This window comes from Aquarana catesbeiana, linkage group LG06 (assembly GCF_042186555.1).
Source record: "Aquarana catesbeiana isolate 2022-GZ linkage group LG06, ASM4218655v1, whole genome shotgun sequence".
NCBI lineage: Eukaryota > Metazoa > Chordata > Amphibia > Anura > Ranidae > Aquarana > Aquarana catesbeiana.
The window spans coordinates 311,923,427-311,945,388 of NC_133329.1; the positions used below are offsets into that span (position 1 = coordinate 311,923,427).

The 21,962-nt window shown below is 42.2% G+C and overlaps 1 protein-coding gene across 7 annotated transcripts in view; it reads right to left on the reverse strand.

Moving 5' to 3' along the window:
• Window positions 1–21,962, reverse strand: part of AGAP1 (ArfGAP with GTPase domain, ankyrin repeat and PH domain 1) — a 593,970-nt gene that overhangs the window by 221,147 nt on the left and 350,861 nt on the right. The window lies entirely within an intron of this gene.

Below are 21,962 nucleotides of genomic sequence, written 5' to 3' on the forward strand. Positions count from 1 at the left end.
TTCCAAATCTAAAGTCAGTCAGATTTGCGACTGGAAAAGTCCTCTGAAGGTTAGGGGAAGCCCACACACGATCGGATTGTGCGCCGGATTTGGTCCGTCGGACAAGTCCGGTCGTAAAGTCCGACCGTGTGTACGCGGCATTAGAGGGGCTGCTGCACACAGAACAGAAGGTTTTTTTTTACCATAATGCATATAATACAATAAGATAAAAACCTTCTGCCTTTAGAACCACTTAGGCACACATAGGCGTTTACAGGCGTATAAAAAGAGAACCGTTTACATGTTGATGTTGAAAAACAAAAAACACATTGAACACGACTAAGAGCATGTAAACGTATCTAGTGTTTAAGCATTAATGCATTCCAATGGCCAGAATAAATGAATATTCTGGCCAATAAAAAACATTAATGCTCAAACGCTTGACACACCTAAATGTGCTTAAATGCATTTACAACACACAGCTTTAGCCACATTTTTAAGCAGCTTTGCTGCTTCCAGAAGTTGCGTGTGCATGAGGACTGAGCGAGAATTATTGGTCAGAAAAGAGGAGACTGGCCAAATTCATTCACCGTCCTATAAAGTTTTTTTCCGCACTGTCTATACATTATTATTATTATACAGGATACACGTTAATATATATTAATCTATATTATTATACAGGATATACATTAAGGTTTACCGTACCATTTCTACAACAAAACAACGCAATTCCCGAGCAGCAACTAGCTAATAAATCCCATAAGGTTCACATTTTTTGTGGTGGTACAAAGTAAAAACATACAGTCCCTAACTGCTAGTAGCACAAGGTACAACGTTTATTTTATTAATTCTTTTTTAAAGCTACAGTGTTGCTTCTAAATGAAGCATAGGGTAAACTAAAAAAAAAAAAAAAAAAAAAAACCCTTATACTCACCTAGGTGGATGCAGTATCGATCCGATCCTGCATCTGTCCCTTGCCCCCTCTGCACTGTGAACTGAGCGATCAAACACCTCGCTCAGTTCTCCCCTGGCAGTCACCAGCTATCTGCTCTGCTCTGCCCCTCTTGCACTCACCAGAGAGCTGTGGAGGGGAGGAAACGGCTGGCTCAGTCTCCCAGCGGCTCGCCTGAGCAGCTCATCCAGCTGCCAGTCCGGGCATCTGGGTGGATCCCGACTGTAAAACCACGATTGTTCCTCAGCCTGGACCGGCTGAGTGACATCAGCCCACAGCTGGCTTTAGCCCAATGTAGGATAAAAACGGGTCACAGAAATGCAGAACGTACTGCACTCTATAGGAGAAGCTTTGGCCATACTTCTCTATTAAAGTGGTTCTAAAGGCAGGAGGTTTTTTATCTTAATGCATTCTATGCCCCCCTCATACTTTCCAGAGCCCCATCTCGATCCAGCGATGTTGCACAAGAGACTCGGCTGCCTGGACTCTCCCTCCTCATTGGCTGAGATAGCAGCGAAGCACCACTGGCTCCCGCTGATGATAATCAAAGTCAGTGAGCCAATGAGGAGAGAGAGGGGCGGGCCCGGTTCACGGTTTCATGTCTGAATAGACGCAGGGAGCTGTGACTCAGCTCAGGTGCCTCCATAGCAAGCTGCTTGCTGTGGGGGCACTCAACCGGAGGGAGGGGCCAGGAGCTCGTAAGAGGGACCCAAGAAGAGGAGGATCTGGGCTGCTCTATGCAAAACCACTACACAGAGCAGGTAAGTATAGACATGTTTGTTATTTTTAACAAAAAAAAAGTGAGACTTTAGTATCAATTGAACTAGCTCCACTACAGGAGGACAATAGTGCTTCCTATTAAGGCTCACATAAATAGGGGACTGATGTTTGTACTTTAACATTAACCATGCAGCCGCCATCAGAGCTCTCCTAGTTGGCAGGATTAGTGGGCGTCTGTGTTTTTGAGAATAAGGTGAGGTGCAATGACAGCCGATTCTAAGGCCCACATTCATTCACTAACAACAAAACACAAGAAAAGCCAACGATTCCGTACGCTTGAGTCCAACACACTACAAACTCTGGAATAGGTGGAAATTCAGAAATTCACATGGGGATTCCTGCAGTTATCACACCTTTGGGTTACATTTGGAAAGTATGTGATATGCACTGACCTATTTGGCACAGAGTACTTGACATGTTGCTAGTGAGGCTTTATTCCCACAGCCATAAAAAAAAAAAAAAAGACACATATATCAGCGTTTTTAAAGATGAATCTGAACACAGCTGCACTGTTTTCAATGGAGTCATTCACAGAGGTGCGTAAACACTGCGTTCAGATCCGTAACACAGAATCCAAAATCTGCATCTCAGAACATGCACTTTATGCGCTTACACATGTAAATGCATGTATACGCTTTTGTAATCACGTGAAATAAACAAATGGGAGAAATAAGTGATCATTCTGTACGCATACGAGTCTTTACGTGTTTAAACGCATCTTTATGCAAGTATTTTACTGATTATTACCCAGGAACTTTTCTCCTAGAAAACACGTGTAATAACATCAGTAAAAAAAATGTTATGGCTGTGTGAATGAAGCCTTAAATTGTAAAGTATAAAATATGACTTCTTACAGATGTAAAATTGATACATAAAAAGGAGTGTGAAGATGTCATGCTGAACATTTCTTAAACTGACTGCTGCTCTTTAAGCAGGGCATGCTGAGACTTGCTGTTCCTTAGCAGCTAGAAAGGTGTCTGCCGGCTGCTCTAGTCCCCGTCTTCCCTGCTCTCAGTGAGACACAGCACGATTCCAAGGCGGAAAGTTTGCTCTGTGGTGTCTCTCCTCTGAAAGCAGACAGAAGCCTTCTCATCACAACATGGTTGGAATATTTATAGGTTTCGGATTATGCCAGATCCACCATTAACATCTTGTTTTGAAGCTTCATTTTGCAGCTCTCTCACCCTTGCACAGCTCAAAGCTCATCCAGACAGACAAGAAATGCTCAGAGGGCACATTAATATACCTCAAAGGTTACAAGACATGGCCTGCTGGCTCCTGCCTACTTATTTCATGGGTTATTACCAACCTCAGCAGATCGCTTTCATCAATAGTGGCACAACAGCACCATCACCTGTGCAATAAAGGAACTGCAATACAGTTTAAAATATATCAACCACAGAATAAGGATCTCATACATTTAAAACTAAATAAACGCTTTAGATTTGGTCAGTGCATCTTCCCAAAGATAAAATAAACTGACTAGTGTTAAACCCAAATCGGCATTCTCATGTTTGGGATGTTGATATCGGTCATCCACGTTCAATGTAAAGCTGCTGCTTACTTATTTATAAATTCATACTAGCAAACTTTAATCAGATAACTAAACTGTAATTGCTGGAGTCAGTTTGAAATGGTAAACGGAGTGAAGATTTACAGTACACTGACATGAGGTTTAGCAGCTTATGACAGCACACTATCCTCCAAAATTCAAAGGATTATCATGAGCTAGAGATACAATGTTCAAACATAACACGTTCAGCCAAGCAATACGTTACATAAAAAAAAAATCAACCTACTTACAGCATTGTACACCAAAAAATTCAGATGATGCTCGATTAAGAAGAGTTTGGTAAAGAATTAACATATAAATGACTTCTGTCTAATGCTGCTCTTTGTAACAAAACCCTGGATGATCTGTAGCACTAAACCCACAGGAAGCAGAAAACATCTGTGTAATGTAGACTGGAAAAGTAAAGGTCAGCGATCTTACAGGGAACATCTAGTAATGTTATCTGTGTCTAATGGCCGTACACACGATCCGAATATCGTACGACAGATCGTACGACCATTAACGCTTAATAGCTGCATGTAGAGATTGAATAGGTAGACAAGTCATGAAAATTCTCGTACGACAGAAAAAAAAATTGGAAGTGATGTCATGTGTTGTAATGTATTTGTATTGTATTTTCGGACGACAACTATATTGACTAAACGAAAATCGTATGATCTGGAATCGTACAAGGAAAATTTTCGGGCATGTGCGATCGAATAATATCGGATGAACTGTCGTGATCGGATGTCGAAAGTAGTGTACACAGGATCCGAAAATCGTACGATCCTTCATCGGACGACCGTTTTGCCCGATATTCGGATCGTGTGTACGGGCCATAAGACGTTACCTGAAAATATACATTTTGACTTAAATTCCCCCTAGAGAGAGCAGTAAAATTCCTGGGCTTTGAGTCTCATGGCTATATATCTGCAGAGTGAGATCATCTAAGGCACATGTGTCAAACACAAGACATGCAGTCCTTTTAATGTGGCCATCACACCTCTCCTGCAGCACCCCCCTCCTTTCCGACCCCACCTTGTCTCAGCAGTTGGCAGCAGAGAGGAGGACAGAACTCCTCCACCAGATCCCTAAGCTTGTCTCTGCAGCCACATAAAAGCTCATCCCCTCCCCCCCCATCTCAGTAGAACTCCTGCTACAGATCCTGTGCCTCTCTGTGCAGCCGAAGCGCCCTCTCGTCTCTGCCCCCACCTTGTCTCAGTAGTCAGCAGCAGAGGACGACATAACTCCTCCTACAGATCCTGTACCTCTCTGTGCAGCCGCAGGACCACCACTTCTCTGCCCCCACCTTGTCTCAGCAGTTGGCAGCAGAGAGGACGACAAAACTCCCCCTACAGATCCTGTGCAGCCGCAGCACCCCCCCCCCCCCTTCTCTGTCTCCCCAGGTCTTAGGATTGAGCAGACTTCGGCAGCTGACTGCAGCCCTCATCTGGTCTTTCTTCCTGGCATCAGCACAAGGTAAGGTGTGTACACTGTGATGTAATGGAGGGTTGGGGGAGAGAGGGGGGGCTCTTGACATCTAATGTGAGGGGGGTGGGGTGCTCTGGAAATGTAGTCTTAATACAACTGGCCCATTGAGGACAACCATGTTGCTGATGTGGCCCGCAATGAAATGGAGTATGACACCCCTTATATAAGGCACTGCTGTCTCTCACCGTTAAGCTGGTTACACACTATACAACTTTTGTTGTTTGATTTTCATTAGATTTACAAAAACAGTGTAGTGCAAGGGCCTGCCTGATTGCAAACAAATTGAAGCTGTTTAGGTTTGACCTCATATTATATGGTTTTGGTAAATCTAAAGAAAATTGTATAGTGTGTATGGCCCTTTAGTGTCATAGGATTTTGGATTGTCAATACTGTTCTGCTCACTGGAGAGAAGATGTACACAGTGCAGAACAAGGTATGGAAAGTTGGTATTGGACAATGCAGGGAACCTGAAGGCAATACTGATGACTAGTCCCTCTGTCTTGTCTTGAATTTAGAGCACACTCACAACACAAACAATAGACGGTGTACTCCATATTAAAAAAATAAATAAATATAAAAAAAAAGGAAAAGAAAAAAGATCACAGATAAAAAACAAAATTCAAATTTCAGATTCAACAGAGCACCTGTCCCTTCTCATCTATAGAACAACACAGAAAGCAATGCATAAAATAATAACAAAACATGCAATAGGCGAGTGTATAAAATCAGATTTACTGCACTGTAAAAAAGCTTAGTAGAACTCACAAAATGCCAGAGGTAAAGTGCTGGTCACAAAGCCATGATGACAACCAAAACTTGCTGTCAGGCTGAACACTAAAAGAATGAATTTGGCACCAATTGATGGTACATCACGAACCTTAAAGCGGTATTACACCTAAAACCAAAACATGTAATAAATTGCAGCATACCAATCAGAGGCTGTGGCTGCGCTAATTTTTTTTTCTTTTTTAGGCTTTTTTCCCCTCTTTTTACCTGGTGATCTGGCCAGTAACACTCCGCCTGTATTAGAGTGCTCCCACTCTGGATGAAGGAGCACAGGGCCACCTATGGACAGCAGCATTTTCAGTTTGGGGGAGGGGAATGTTAGATGTCCTAGCAGATTTAGATACACTAAAAAATTGAAGCCAAACTCAAGCTTACACTGCAGTTACAGCAAACTGTTTTTTTTTCCTTTTGGGATAAAGGTATTACATGAATAAAGAAAATCTGATCATTGTAAGCACCCCTGTTCGTGGTAAATGGTTTGTCTCAACCATTTGTAGAAGAGCTTGTTCTGCTGAAAAACAACAGACTAAGCCTGGGTTCACACTATTGCGATGCGGGAACCAGCGCGATTCCGGTGCTGTTTCCTGCATCGCATCGCCCTCTGTGAACCACTGCGGATGTCAATACAAAGTAATGACACCCCCAGGTCGGTACGCAGATTGCCAACTGTGATTTCAGACAGGAATCGCATTGCACGGGTCTGAATACCCATGGGATCCGATTCCAGTGGGGGGGAAGGTCCCTGCACCTTTTTCATGGTAAGCCAATGCGAGTTCAGCCATAAAACTGTATGGCTGAATTTGCATTGCACGGATATCACATGTGATCGGCACAGCATTGTGGTGCGAATCACATGCGATTTCTGTGCTCGCAATAGTGTGAACCCAGGCTAACTGTCAAATCGCACATCAGCATGTTCAGGTGCCAATCATTTCATTGGCACCCAAAAAACGCAGTGCGATTCTGCCGTGATTGTCATGCAACAATTGCGCAAACCAAATTGCGCGTCGCCCAAAAGAAGTTTGCAATTCCGCCCGCAATTCAAAACACCTGTGTGTGAAGGGAGCCTAAGTGGCCAGATGAAAAAGGAAAACAAGCCTAAAAAAGAAAACGAATACAGCCACCACATCTAAGCACTGGTAAGCTGCAATATAATAAATGTTTGCTTTTGGGTCTAATGCTGCTTTAAACTGGCACGTGAGATCTCTAACATTTCCACGTCTAGGCTGCTACAGTGCCACAAAATGTACAGTACAGTGTTGAAAAACGTTCTATAGCATAGCCAGCATACTCCCAAAGAGATAAAGGGCTTTCTCATAGGCACATATCTGCAGGTAGTTTGCTACATTCCGAGATGGCTAAATGTCACCTCTGGACACAGCAGCACTCTCTGCCATGGCTGTATACTAACTGACTGATTAACTGTGACCAGTTTGTGTGCAGTCAGAACTCACAGAAACACTGACTATGGAAACTCACTAGGTGTTCAGGGTCAGCCAGGGGCTCTATTTGCGTGTAACTGCTTGAATGGGCAGCTACATGCAAACAGCAGCACCGGCCATTGATTTGCACAGAGTATAAATCTGACAGCAACAGAGAGCTGCTGCTGATCACAATTGGAATGTGGCTGTACCCTTAGAGTGTTATTTGTTCTTTATGTATGTGTTTCCATTGCTTTACTCCAACTTTTCAAAGCATACTGGTAGATTATGTGGCCTCCACCAAAGACAAACAAATCCAAATAGCTACAGAGACAAAGCGTAAGGTCCTCTCCGGGGCTGGGGGCTGGATATGCATGACTATGTACTTGGTGTAGTTTTCCATAATTGATTGAAGAATATAAATCATGAAATCTTATGGTGCCGTTAGCTACAGAATTAGCTACAGAACAGTGTACTACTACTAACTTGCTGTATTTTTGCTTGTATAGATCTACAGTACTTTGAACATATAATCACTTGCAAAAATTTGGCAGGGAGTATGAAGTCAGCTCACAGGATGGCATGTTATATCCCAATCCAAAGGATGGCATGTTATATCCCAATCCAAAGGATGGCATGTTATATCCCAATCCAAAGGATGGCATGTTATATCCCAATCCAACTAGATAAATATACACAGATAGGACAGCCAAAAATAATATCAAGGCTGAATACCTGGCTGGTTTTAGTCCATAAAAAGCAAAATCCATCCATGAGCAACTTACCAGCAGAGATTCTTGGAACATCAGAAGCTGGTGAAGTGGTTTGCTTCTCCAAGCCTTTAGTGCACCCTAGCCACATGTCCATGGTTTCTTCTGCTATAAAGCAGCATTGCGTCTATTGCAGTCTTACCCCTTTGACCACTATAGAGAAACAAACATTTGCTACCTTCTATCACCACTTTGGAGAAAAATCTCCATTGCTTGCCCCTCCTTCCTTTGCTATGAAGCAACATCGAGTCCTTCACTACTTTCCTTCACCACTACTGAGAAACACATCCTTCCATATCCGCATTCCTCACTACCTCTTTCTAAATACATGTCCATCAATGCTTCCTTTCACCACTATTGAGAAAACAAGTCTTCACTGCCTCCTTTTCACCACCATCGAGAAATACAGGTATGCCGTACTGGTGCATAGACCTGGATGCGTGTGCCTGAGGGCCAGTTCACACCATAGAAACGCAGATCAGGTGCGTTCCAGATGCTTTTCTGCATGCACGTTTTTGATGCGTTTCCAGTGTGTTCTTGATGCATTTCAGATGCAGTTCAGTACATTCTCCCCCCCCCCCCCCCCATTTTTACTTAACCTTAAGACCCCTCTTTCACACTGGGGCAGTGCAGGCGCTAGCGGTAAAGCGCCGCTAGTTTTAGCGACACTTTACCGCTGTTATAGTGGCACTATTCGGCCGATAGCGGAGTGCTTTTGACCCCCGCTAGCAGCCGAAGAAAGTGTTAGTAGCACCCGTGCGCCGGTGCTTTGGCAGCGCTGCCCATTTATTTCAATGGGCAGGGCGTTTTGGGAGTGGTGTATATACCGCTCCCGCACCGCTCCAAAGATGCTGCTTGCAGGATTTTTTCTCCCGTCCTGCAAGCACTCAGGCTTTCACACTAGGGTGGCTTGAGAGACGCTTTTCAGGTGCTATTTTTTGCATTAAAACGCCTAAAAAAGCGCCCCAGTGTGAAAGAGGTCTAAATAAAGGACACGTGTGTTCCAGTGCATTTTTGATGGTTTTTATAGCGTTCCAGTAGAGTCCGGTGCAGGAAAAATGCAGCATGTTCTACTTTTTTTTCTGGAACTGGAAAGCACTTAAACTGTAAGCACTGGTGTGAACTATGCCATTGAAAACCATATAATCTACTTACCATGCATTTTTGATGCAGAAAAAAAAAAACGCACTGGACTGCATGTGGTGTGAACTGGCCCTTAGTCCATGCACCCTCCTTGTGTACCTGTCCAAATCAGAGCTGCATGTGAGTCATTACACAAAAACACCTGTGTGCAACTTTACGCTGCTCTGATTGGATAAACACAAAGCTTTTCACGCTATATGAGCCAATGCACCTGTATGAAAGAGTCCTATGTCACTTCACATCTCTCTACTTCCTATACTAGGCAAAGCTACAATCTATACACTGTGCTGAACCTCACTATACACCCCCATTGCTCCCTACCTTGTACTGTTCTTTATGTTCCATACCTCCCCATTGATCCCTACCTTGTGCCGTTCTGTATGTTCTATAACCCCCATTGCTCCCTACCTTGTGCTGTTCTGTATGTTCTATAACCCCCATTGCTCCCTACCTTGTGCTGTTCTGTATGTTCTATAACCCCCATTGCTCCCTACCTTGTGCTGTTCTGTATGTTCACACTTGTATTCCACACTTATACACTCGGTACACTGTGCAATACAATATATACTTCAGCGACACTTTGATCCCTACTGTGCTCCAAATAGGCACATTTGCTTTTTACTGAAAGCGGACTTTTCTCCCCTTTCAGTAAATTTTGCACCTCTACATGCCGATGAGAAATCGCCGATGAGAAACACTTTTTTGGTTTATGGGTACCAATACCCAAATAATTCAAAATAATTGTCACAAGCTGTTATAGGCAACAAAAAAAAAGTTTTTTCCAAGATTAATAAATGTGAAGGCCAGTCATATATGCAGAGTTGTAGTTCAGACTGCAGGCCGAATGAGAGAATCTACTACATTCCTCCATCCACTCTAAGCAGTATGGATAGGGGTATCTCTATGCTGCCTATTGTATTCTAAAAGCCTGCACCTGTCACCGTGTGAATATCTGAGTAGCAACTTCATTTGATTGGCTGCAGTCACCATTCAATTTTCATCCGGCAATTTCCGTTTTTCAATCGATGTGTCTCAAGCAGGGTCATGATCACACACCCACAGCTCAAAATTTGCTGATTCGGCTGAAAATTGAGCTGTGTATTGCCAGCTTAAGATTCTTCCCTGGAACTCTGTTTGCAGTGCAAAGGAGTGATAATGATTAGTTTTAAAATGGGCAAAACAAGGTTACAGCCGATTGCCAGTGGGCTGTACATTCAAACAACTCTACAGGACTGACTATTGTTAAAAAAAGAGGGGGAAAAGTAGAAATACATATACAGTATGTAAACTCTTTTAGGGCCTTTAAAAGGTACTAAAGTAACATGTACAGTACAGTTAAAATTACGGTACTCCAAATTTATCAAATTCAAAAAATCTCATGGCAGTTAAAAACATTGATATATAAGGATAATCCATTGTGAACACATTAGACTCCAAGTAGAATCTTGAACATGTTTTGCCCGTAATGGCTTCATTAGAGAGTAGAAGAAGCATTCACATTGTAAGCTCTTCTGAGCAGGGCCCTCTTAATCCTCCTGTATCTTATTGTATTATAACTGTATTGTCTCCCTTTTATATTGTAAAGCTCTGCGTAAACTGTTGGCGCTATATAAATCCTGTATAATAATAATAATTCACATACTGTGTATGTTCAACATTTAGAAGATATCCATAAAGGATGATCAATGAGGTCATAGTCAAACATTCAGGAACACTCAATATATTGGAAATTTCAGGAGTGCATCAAAACCGCAGACTCACAGGTACTAGGCGGTATATTGGCACACTGCAGGAGAGCTGCCCACCATTAGATAAGATGACCACTAGAGGGTGCCCAAAAAACTGTTAAAGTGGTTCTAAACCCCCAAAAATCAAAATTAAACTGAACATTGTATTGAAGTCAGCAAAGGAGCAGAAATCTACCGTCCTCAGTCTGGCCGGGAAAAGAGCATCCTGTCATCTGCAATCCTCTCTGCTTTTCTTTTTTTTGTAAAATACTTTTTATTTTTATATTTATATAGTTTTATAACATACATACAACTTTTAGCCGAAGGTTACGGGGAACAGTCATTGGTTACAGTAAAATTCCCAGTGCGTAACAGTAACATTAACAGAAGAAAGAAAAGGGGGGGGGGGTAAATACAAACAAAAATATACAACACTTGCCCAGACAGATATACGCAGTCCGAACCTCCCACTGAAGGAAAGTGCATAGTGATTTAAGCCAAGGTCTCCTTTTGTAATCATACAAAACAATAGCTACATTGTGGATCCCCCCCCCCAAGAAATTAATTAATTGTAATTAAATTAATTGTAAAGTCTTATTTTTTTTCCTATAAAAATAACAAACATGTTATACTTACCTGCTCTGTGTGGTGGTTTTGCACAGAGCAGCCCCGATCCTCCTCTCTTCTTGGGTCCCTCTTCTGTGCTCCTATCCCCTCCCTCCTGTTCAGTGCCCCCACAGCAAGCAGCTTGCTATGGGGCACCTGAGCTGAGTCACAGCACCTTGTGTCTATTCAGACAAGGAGCCCCGACCCAGCCCCCTCTCTCCCCTGATTGAATAGCTGACTTAGATTGACGGCAGTGGGAGCCAATGGTGCAGCTGCTGTGTCTCAAACAAACAGGAAGGAGAATCTCGAACAGCTGAGACACTCGTGGACATCGCTGGATAGAGAGGGACCTCAGGTAAGTATTAGAGGTCCTGCTGCACCCAGAAGTTTTTTTTTATCTTAATGCATAGAATGCATTAACTTAAAAACCACTTCAATACCAGGCACTTACACCTCCTTCCTGCCCAAGCGAATTTTCAGCTTTCAGCGCTGTCGCACTTTGAATAACAATTGCGCGGTCATTCTATACTGTACCCAAACAGTTTTTTTTATCATTTTGTTCCCACAAATTGAGCTTTCTTTTGGGGGTATTTGATCACTGCTTCGGTTTTTATTTTTTGCTCAACAAATAAGAAAAGAAATGAAAATTTGAAAAAAAAAAAAAAAAGTTTGTTTGTTACTTATTTACAAAACATTATATGTTTTCTCCTTCACCGATGGGCACTGATGGGTACGGATGTGGAGGCACCAATCAGGTGGCACTGATAGGTTGCACTAATAGGTGGCACTGGTATGCAGCACTGATGGGCATTGATAGGCGGCACTGATGGGCACTCATAGGCACTCATAGGCGGCATGGGTACTTATGGGTGTCACTGATGGACACTGATAGGGAGACATCTGGCAGGCATTGGTAATGGGCACTGACTGGCACCATTTTTGTGTACTCATTGGTATATTTTGGGCACTGGCTGTCATCCTTGGTGGCATACCTGGTCATCCACCCGTAGTGTGCGATCCCTGGTGGTCCTGGTGTCATCCCTGGTCATCCAGTGTGGGCATGCACGGGGGGTGAGCTTATAATCAGCGCAGATCCCCCCCCCTGTCAGGAGAGCCGCCGATTGGCTCTCCCTTACTCACGTCTGTCAGACACGAGTGAGGAAAGGCCAATACACAGCTTTTCCTGTTTACACACGTGGTAAAGAGCCTCCGCCAGAGGCTCTTTACCGAGATCGGTGTAGTGGTGTGTCAGGTTGACACACCGCACCACTGATCGCCGCACTGCACGCTACCATTTTGCTATAGGCCGGGCGGGAAGTGGTTAAAAAAAAACCTTCTGCCTTTACAACCCCTTTAAGGTCTAGAGTATCCAAAAGCCAAAGAAAGCCTTACTGCCACCTGAATTCAATTTGTGACTGCCCAACCCTCTAGAAATAACCCCTTCCCACCTCTGCATTCCCTCGCAAGGACCAATGCCTGTACTTGTGGTAAGTTAATCCAAGATGGTATCCACAGATGCCATCCAGCCTCCCCAAACCTTATCGAACTTGGCCATAGCCCCCCTATTCAAGTAGGTTGCTTTGTAAAAAGGTACTGCTTTATTGGTTAACAATTCCAGGATGCCACAGTTGGGGAAGAAGAGCTCTTCCATGACAAGATAATCCACTTTTTGGCATAAAACAGGAGGGTGAGTAGAGAGGAATCGAAATGGAAGTGACCGACTTAATACATTGCGCTACAGCTTGCCAGTAGGGTTTAATCTGGGGACAGTCCCAAAATATATGCATGAAATTTACAAGGGGTGCTGAGCATCTCCAGCAAAGAGTGTTGTTTCCCAAACATCCTGGCTGATGTAAGGTATATTCTATGCAGGAATTTATAGTGGATCAGACGATCCCTAGTAGAGACTAGTCACTGAAATGCAGCCCCCCACATGTCATCCCAGTCATCTCTGTCTAGCCCTGGAGCCGCTGCCTCCCAGGCCAGTCTGCAAGTCTCCATCAATACTGTCGTCTCCTGAAAGAGGTCTTTATATAAACTAGAGACTGGTTTATTTAAGGAGTCGCTGTGTGTCAGTAGTTCCAGGTCACTGGGGTCAAGATCAAGAGGTTCCTTGTACCGACACCTGAAAAAAAAAAAAAAAAAGTGTGTCGCCACCCCCCTCTTCTTTGATTGACAGGCTTAATGAGGAGTCCAGCCGCCGTGCGCACTGCCAAGGGCGTGTACAGCTGAGAAGCTAGTACAGTGACATTATGACTCCGCCTCCCGAGCTCCAGGCCGTGTGCACGCCCACAAATCGGGAGATATTCAGCAGGTTGAAACATGCAAATGCATTAAAGGAAGTTCATCTTTGGCAACATATTACATGTTCCACCCTATTTTAGGGTGGATCATGTAACACAAGTTCCCAATGCTGCAGCCGTTCCCTGCTGCCTTCTCTCCCTGTGACAGCAGTACAGAGAAAAGTTCCCCCTACTGTAATTTTTTTTATATCAGCGCAACCATGCAGGGCTCCGCCCGCATCATTCATACACAGAGCTCTGTGTATGAATGAACTACAAGTGCCAAAATCCTTTGCAGATGTCGGCTTGTAGTTCTTAAAGCGGAGTTCCAACTGGACAATATTTATGAAAAGTCAGCAGCTACAAAAAGTGTAGCTGCTGAATTTTAATGAACACACACTCACCTGTCCCACTGTCCAGCGATGTGGCCCTTGCCCAAAGCCTCCGTTCTCTCCCCCCCTCCCGTTCTGCAGCGCCGGCATTGCAAGAGTGGGCACCCGGCTGTGACAGCTTGCGTCTTCACATCTGAGTACGGACTTCACATGCGCTAGTCGGGCTGCGCATCCTGAATGGCCGGGCAATCTTCTGGGATTTGTGACATGCCCTAGAAGATTGCAGGGAGGATGGAGTCGCCTAGGCAGCACGGACGGAAGTGGGAGCTGGGTACCTGTCAAAACTGGGTACCCACTCCCCCCCCAAAAAAATGACATGCCAAATGGATGGATACCTTAAAGCGGAAGTTCCACTTTTGGGTGGAGCTCTGCTTTAATGAACTACCATGGCGCTGTGGAGCACTGTGGCAGTTCATCGATTCTTCCTGCCAGTGTATCTGCTTGCTGGTAAGGGATGTACAGGCACAAAAACACACTGACAGGTCTGCAGGAGATCTGCTGATCGCTGGTGCAATGCTTTACAGGCTACAAAAAACTAAATAAATAAATGCACATTTTTTTTTACCTGCAAAAAAATACGCAGACATTTTTTTTTTTTTAAAGTGAACTTTTTCTTTCAATTACTGAAGACTGAATAATGTGCTTATCACGTTTATTATACAAACTGTAAGCAGATCTAAATGCTTGATTTTTGTTAGACATGGGGTTTTACAACCACTTCAAGTTCTAGATAATATAGTGGCTTCAAAAAAAGGTGACATTTCACAGGAGCTGAACCCTGTATGAGCCTCTCACATGGACTCCGGCACTAATGCCCAGTAAAATGCAGTACCCTACCAAGCTGCGTATTATTGTAGGTGTCACGGTGCCTCTCCTTTACAGAACACACCGCAGCATACAATCACACTATATCCATAAACATTTAGAAGTAATGTATTATGAATTTATATTTTCTTCATCATGTTTAGAACAAAAAACATTTTCTTTACTTATACAGCGTATGACAATGTCATATTTACAGATTACAGTCATCCAATGACAAGTTACTTTTAACAAATCAGCATGATTTACTGAAATGCCACGAACTGCCTGAAAATCTTAAGTAAATATATTGATATAGCAAAAGCTTGATCATCACACACAGCTTAAAGGGTAACTTCACTTTAGTGGGGAAAAAAATTGCAAACAAGAAAAATATATACATTTAAAAAAATCTAGCATATATAATTGCGACACAAGCCATATTGTAATTTCTTGATAGAAATTACCTTTCCTTTTCAATATGCAGCACTGTAATTTTATGTAAAATTCAAGGCAATATGACAACTTAGAGGCGACCTGCACACAGATTGTATACAGAACTTCCCCAGAAAAGTCATTTCTTTGCTTGGGTGATTGACTCACTGATTTTTCCCAGAAGTCTGCACTAAGATACAAGTCAGATTTTATGCATCCTCTGCAACAAAAATTTCATTTTTGGTGGGATACACAGAAGGATTTAATTACCTCTAATGAGAAAAGCTGCAAGACCTGCATCCCTTTAGAACACTGCAAGTTCATCAGCTGATTAATAATGAAAAAGGTCACTCCCATTGAGATTCACTCTTCACATCGATATAATCAAACATACATAACAGGTACAATGTGAAATAATTTGTTTTCCCACACCGCACAGAAACGAGCTGCCCTCTGTAGGCGTGCGTGGGTGTCATTAATTCCTAATGGCAGCCCCACGCATCGGACAAACATGCATGCCAGATGTAGTACCATGCGGTTTGGAGTAGCGCGCTTTTATAAATTGTACCTGTACTACTTTTTGAACATTTCACAGTACAGGAATGCACAAAAAACTGCATTAGATAATCATACTGAAAATTGGATCAAAATCAGATTACAGCAGAGTGAACAAGCCTTAAAGTGGATGTAAACCCGATTCATGAAATTTGAGCTGGGCATACATATCTGCAGTGTTTTGCTATCTCTCTTTAAAGCACTGTGTCTCGTAGCTTTGTCCTGCTCCGTTCTTCTGTTATCAGCCTGATAACTTTTGACAAGCTCTCGGAGACGTGAGATAGAAGTGTGTGTCGGGGGAGGCTATTAATAGATAAATAGATTAGCACACAGCTAAACTATACACAGGCATGCTCTGCATGTGTGGGGAGGGGGTGTGTGCCTTTCCTCCAATCAGCTGTCTTCAGTGTCTAGCAATAATCAACTCCTACAGGGGAATCGGGAAGTGAAAAATCTAACAGAACATGCACTTTCTAAACAGTATATAAAGGTGAAGACAGCAGATACACATGTAACGCTTATGTAGAGAGATTTGTTTCATCTCTGTGTATCATCTGATGCTGTTCACTTCACTGGGTATATGTGAGGGTTTACATCCACTTTAAGATATGGAGGGTTGGAGTTTCTTCTCAAAGTCATTATAGCAGATATAGACCAAGATGAGCTTTCAATCAAACAGAAACAGTCACCAAGCAAGCACAACGATTTGAGTTCTCCTATTGGGATGCAAAGTATGCTGTACAAACTAAGATTTAACAAAACCTTATAATATGAGGTCACACCTAAACACTTAAAATTTGTATGTGACCAGGTAGGCCCTTGCACTACATAGTTGAAGGTAAATCTAAAAGAAATTGAACAAGAAAATTGTATAATGTATGGCCAGCCTAAGTGTAGAAGTAGTGTCATAAACATTCCTTGTACCCATGTGGATAGTTGGCATGTAAAGAGGAAGTGCCTAACTAGGATGGACATGTATTAGCAGTTGTATACATTCAGAAGGGACTCCAAATATACCTCCATACTCATGTGAAGGTGGAGATATTACGGTCTAAAGAGGGCATATAAAATTAAAGCTGACCATACATTATACAATTTTCTTGTTTAATTTCCTTTAGATTTACCTTCAACTATGTAGTGCAAGGGCCTGCCTGATTGCATACAAATTGAAAGTGTTTAGGATTGACCTCATATTATATGGTTTTGGTAACTCTAAAGGAAAACTGTATAATGTACGGCCAGCCTTAAGGAGGTAGACACTATAGGAAAATCGGAAAGAAAATTCTGTACGAGGCACAATCGTTTGATTTTCGTGTAGTGTGTACACAACTTTCCACATCCGATTCAGGCTTTGCAAGTGTACATTTGTGAAGGGATAAACTTCAAAATTTTTCTTGTACGTGAACAGAAAAATTGATTTGTGTCGAATGAGTACCGTTTTCGTACACAGAAACTCTGAATCGAAAGACTGCGCATAATCAGAAACTATAAGTAACAAAAAAAAAAAAAAAAAAAAAAAGCCTTTGTCGTACGGGAATTTTCGGAACATTATTTCCTTTCTTGGTTCTGACTTGCTGTGACTTGCTGTGAAACAAGGAAAATCGCACCATCATTCACCTGATTTTCTCATAGTGTGTACCAGCCTTTAGACTCTCTTTCCATTTTTGGATTTATTGCAGCCAGCGGGTTTTGAAGAATGTGATACATACTGACAATTACAAAGAGGATAATAATGTGGATATAGAACATGCTAACATTCTTACTAGACAAGAATGGTCTGCACAAGTCTACATTTTTTTTAGATGTTTTAATAACATTTTTCATTGTGCTATTAAACATTTTGAATGTAGATAATATTTGTAATACAAAAGAACCGTTGACAGTATTTTTTTTTCATGCTAGGTCCACCTTAAACTACTTCTAGCATAGGCCAATTTGTAGTAGTTCCAAGTTTTATGTAGGTATTCTGAAATGGAAATCTCTTATGTTGCCTATTGAGTTGCCTTCTATGCTGTTAGTGTATGTTTTTCCACCAGTGATGAATTTGACTTTTAGTCATTTTTGTTCACCCGTGTTGTTACTTCCAGCATAGACCCAATGCATAGACAAGATGACAAGCCTTGTTTCCAATAGTGTTAGTTCATGCCACAGCATTGCTGTGGGGTGTACTGAAAAAAAAAAAATCCCGCATGCAGTGCTCTTTGCAGCGCAGTGAACAGGACTGTACTGACAGTTCAACAGAGTTCTGTATTTAAAAAAAAACAGTGCAATGCGAATCGGCACACTGTCTTCCAGCACACACTAGCAAGCAGCTGTGCCTTTAGCCCTAAATGGAAACTTTGTCCCCATTTCATATGCATTTCTATCTGCTTTACTTAAAGAAGCCTGCTATTCACTCAATGAGTCATCAGAGTAGTGACTGACTGAATCTTCAGATTAAAGCAGAGTTCCAGTCTCCTGTGAAAAAAAAAATAAAAGTCAGCAGCTACAAAAAGCTGCTGACTTTTAAAAAAACAGTTACTTACCTGTCCCACAATCCAGCAGTGTGCTCACCCTAGCCGGTCTCACCCATTGTCTTCTTTCCTCAGCACCGGCATCTTAACTACGGGCACATGGCTGTGACAGCTTGTGGCTTCACAGTCGGGTGCCCGCCGCGCATCATGAATGGTCAGAGCAGTCGTCTGGGACCTGTCACGTGTCTCTAAAGACTGCAGGGGGGGGGGGTGTCGGAGAGGGAAAAGAACAGCCGATCACCCAGGCGGTCGGAGCAGAAGTGGGAGTGGGTACCTGTCAAAATCGGGTACTAGCTCCTCAAAGGTATCAATTCTTCAAGAGGAGTGGGGGAAGAGTACTTAAAACTGAACTTCCCCTTTTGGTGAAGCTTCGCTTTAAGTTGTCTCATAAGAAACCAGATAGTCCATAACTGTGTCTGCTGTGCCATCATGTTAGCTAACCCATAGTGCTCTGGGAATTTAGTCAAATATTGAATGTGTATTTGTGAAATAAAGATTTTGTACAGTTGTTTATACAAATAAACACGCACAACCTCTTTATGATCCAACAACACTAAAGCATGCCTTTCACAGTCCAATACAAGTAATGCAGCCTAGTCAGCCTTGGCTTGCATTTACTAAGCCATGTGCATAGCTCCCAACTGTCCATGATTTCGAGGGACTGTCCCTGATTTGGAGCAATGTCCCTCTGTCCCTCATTTGTCCTTAATTTTGATCTGATCTATATAGTTGTATATAAAATGCACTTTTTATCTATCAAAAAGTGTTTCTCAGTGCTAAACCTTTCATCTGATTTGCTGCATTTGTAAATTCCAAAAGCCAATATAAAGGAAGAGTAGTGGTAAAAAAAGCACTTGTGGGTTTAACCAATCTTGTTTTTTTGCACAATTCTCCTTTAAAGGGGCATGGCAAGGGGTGTGTCCTATGCCTGCATACTTTTGCTGATAGGTGTCCCTCATTCCCATCTCAAAAAGTTGGGAGGTATGCATGTGGGAGATAACAATGGGCTTACACAAAGTAATTATGTACACCCAAAGTGACAGCTATTGAGAGTTTTTTTTAAATAACAAACATGTCATACTTACCTCCACTGTGCAGTTAGTTTTGCACAGAGTTGCCCTGATCTACCTCTTCTGGGGTCCGTCAGCGGCGCTGGTGGCTCCTCCCCGCATCGAGTGTCCACTTTGGAGAAGGCTATTTTGGACACTGCTATCAATCTATCTAATCAGGACACGAGACACAAGCTAGATCTGGTGTGCTCCTTCCCGGACTGAAGATGACAGCTTTCATGTAAGTAAAATGGGGGGGGGGGGGTGTTTGCAGCACTACAGAAGGTTTTTCACCTTAATGCATAGAATGCATTAAAGTGAAAAACCATGAGGGTTTACAACCCCTTTAATGCTGCCCTTGCGCTAGTAGAATTTAATGTGAACTTTTTTAATTTGAACTTTTTCGATTTAAGAACATTTGTTCAATTTTCTAATTGTTAATGGCATTATTATTATTATAAATAATTTATATAGCGCCAACAGTTTGTGCAGCGCTTTACAATATAAAGGGAGACAACACAGCAACAATACAATAGGGTTAGGAGGGCCCTCTTCCTGCGAGCTTACAATCTCAACTCAATGTTTCATTTTTGACCATAAAGACTAAAAAATTTCGAAGAAGTGCAATGGAAATTTTGTCTTGAACAAATTTCTAACAGGGAATGTGGTTTTTGTTTGGTAAAGTCCATTTATTCCAAGCTTGAATGTTTAAAGCAAACAACATTTTTAAGTGCTTTCAAATGACATTCATCAAGTCAATAAATGTACTGAGAATATTTGTACTAATGTTTGTATTTGGTTGGAAAATCCACTAGTGTATGTCCAGCTTTAGGCACCAGATCATTGCCCAGGAACCTGTATGCTGTAATAGTTATGAATTGGCAGCTTTAATCAGGGAGTACATTCCTTTAAATGCAAGTACAAACTGTTAAGTCCCAAATGAATTCACACAGTCATATAGCAACTTTAAGCCCTCATGCACACAGGCTGTTAAAGTAACATTATGAAAACGCCAGCATCTTTGCAGTGATTTTTTTTTTAAACTTTTTTCAGCGTTTTTGCAATAGCGTTTTTTAGCATTTTTGAGCGTTTTTCCGCGTTAGCGTTTTTTGTTTTTTCAAATTTTTTTTTTTCAATGGATCAAAAACGTTGAAAAACGTTGGTGAATGACGTTTTTGAGCGTCAGAGCATTTTTACAGCTGAAAAACGTCTCTCAGAACCCACTGGTCCTGGGTTTTTTTTTACAGCTTAAAAACGCCTATGCCACTTGCAGCTCAAAAATGCCTAGGTGGGCATGAAGCCATAGACTAACATAGACAGGCCTTTGTAAGCTGCAAAAAAGCTCAAAAAAGCAGCTGTAAAAACGTCCGTGTGCATGAGGACTTAAAGACTGTGTCTGTTGACCCCTCCTTCACAAAAAATTGATTCTCTGTAAAGAATTATGTCAGCTGCCCCCTAGTGGCTTCTCCAAGGGGAAGAAATGATAAAGCTGAATTCCAGGAATTCAGACACTTTGTAAAAAGGTCAGACACACTAGGGGTTAAGGCCAAGGAGGTTCATGACATCTCCTGAACATACCTCTTATTTATATCTCACAGGGTTATGGCTCTGCCAGTGTTATACTCTGGGCTGTGAGCGAGGAGTGGGAGGCACACACAGAAGCTATGCCCGCTCCTTCCCTCCGTTTCCTATTCAGAGAAGCCTTTGTATTTTGTTAGTTCACATAATACAAAGGCTTCTCTGATTAGGTAGGAGGGGGGGAGGGGCAGGCATAGCAGCTGCACCAACTCTAATGTTGAAGATGCTTAGACCTGAAGCATCAAAGTCAGATTCCCAGAAATACTATGATAACCGTCTTCCAGAAGTGCAATAAAACCCGCCAGATGTAAATGAAATGATAGCAATAAGCCCAGGAGATGTCAAACATCTCCTTGGAATTAACTCACATTTGTGCCTTCACTTTACAAAGGAGCAGAATTACTGGAATTGGGCTTTAACGTCACAGTCAGGGACAGTGTGAGATTTGCTGAAAACCTAAAACAGTTCTGCCAGAGTTAGGGAGGCTTTACTTGCCAGTGTTCTATAAATTTTGGCAGAGGCCAAAGAAATACAGTGTAAAAGAGACATTTGGTGTTTCTATATATGGCTAACAGAATATTAGCTTTCAGATTTTGACAAACTTAAACTTAAGAATATCATTTTTAATGGAGCGCTCAACAAAATCAGACTTGCATGCCATATTGTATAGAGCACACTGTATCAAAACAAAAGCAAATTAAACTTGGCACACAAAAAATCTTTGCACTAGTCCAAAATCTCTATGCAAGGCATGCAGTTGACAAAGGAAAGTAGGTGCTCAAGGCCTAAAGGCACTCAAAATTCAATGGCCCACAGTAACCCAACACCAGGCCCATAGTTAGAAGAAAAGGGGATTCAGGAACTATCAGGTATGTGACTGTTTACTATAAAATGCAATGAATTGTATTAAGATTTTTAAATGTACCTGTGGCATGAGTGAAACCTGTGTACAGGTGCTACTGTATTGATAAGGTATAAATAGAAATAAAGGGAAAGTTCTCATGTCTCACAGTCCTATAAAAACAGAAGGGTCCTAAACTAGCTGCCCTTTTGCCAGAAATCCCAGGTAGCAAATATTGTTCCATTTCCAGTTAATGTTTTGCTGCTCTTTGTGCCCCCAACTGGAGAGATTTCCCAAAACGTCCTGTCT